This window comes from Fukomys damarensis, unplaced genomic scaffold, assembly GCF_012274545.1.
Source record: "Fukomys damarensis isolate Sample0158 unplaced genomic scaffold, DMR_v1.0_HiC HiC_scaffold_73744, whole genome shotgun sequence".
In the NCBI taxonomy this organism is placed as follows: Eukaryota; Metazoa; Chordata; class Mammalia; order Rodentia; family Bathyergidae; genus Fukomys; species Fukomys damarensis.
Window position 1 is genome coordinate 56,285 of NW_022974656.1, and position 1,328 is coordinate 57,612.

Here is a 1,328-nt window from a genome sequence, read left to right on the forward strand (position 1 = left end):
AAAAAAAAAGAAAAAAGAAAAAAGAAAAGAAAAAACTGAAACCTGAGATTTTGCTGCTCTAAGACTTGACCACAGGTTTCACTTTTCAAAGGACTACGTGGATACTTATTAGAGGCTGACTTGTGCAAGAGATTGGGTTACTCCATCTCAGCAGCAACCATCCAAATGTTCTAGGTTTTTCATAGCTAGCCCTAGATCAATTAGTTTAAATATTGCCCATTGGCATATTGCTTTTTTTACTGTAAAGAACAATTCCCTTAGGATCATTCCTAATTAGATTGTCCAATAATTAGGACAACACAAACAAAATGTAAATCACTAAAATGTTGGATTACCAAATATTGCTCATGTTTCATTTTTATAAAGTCCCTTGAACAGGATTTTTCTTGTAAGCTCTCTTTTGACTGGCCACCTTTCAAAACAAAGTATAAAAAATTTCCAAATAAAATCAAGTACCAAGTCTGTCATCGATGGTGTTAACCAATGTGACATTTCTCACCATTTTCATTGCTCTTCTTTTAGCTATAGACTGATCCTCAAAAAAATGATTACAATACAGGAAGATGGTTAGAAGCAAAGGCATACAAACTAACCATGGTGTTATCCTTCTTCCTCCGCAAAAGTTACATGTTTGTTGCCCTTGATAGCCCCCTTTCTTGTATTTTTGTCCCAAGTAACCACATAATTTGTTTAGACATATTTCTAAGAAAAATTTCTGGTCCAATAGAGAAGATAATTTTTATTGCTCATGCCCTCATCTCATCAGTTACTCTAGGAAGACACCTGGATCTCTGTTCCCCCCAGCCGCCCCAGCCATGCTGCCAGTTTGTATTTGGTTTCTATGATCCTAAACATCTCAAGAGAATTATGCTGAGAGGAGTTGTCAACGGACTGAGTCTGGGAGATTCCCAAAGTTGAAATAAAGACTTAATCCATCCCTTCTGTAACATGTTTGCTGATTCCCACCATGAAAAAAAATTCAAGAATGCATAAGAGGCATGAGCTGGGTTTATCAGAGATTTAGGAAGCACTCAAGCAGTGTGCTGGCACTCGGAAATGACACATACTATGGTTTGAAACTGGGAACATTTGTACTTTTCTTTAGGGGGATGGAAAGGCTGCGGGAAAAGTAGCCCCCACTCTCCACTCCAGAAATAGAGCACCAGGCCATTCTAGAGGAATAGGAAGTTTGGGGTTTTCTGGACAGGTGACTTAACCATTACCTGGATTCTCTCAGCCTGCTCCTTACTTTCTTAATTAGGTCAATTTATAGCCTCTGAGTGATGGATCTGGTAGGAAAAGAGCTTGAATCTACCCAAATGAATGTT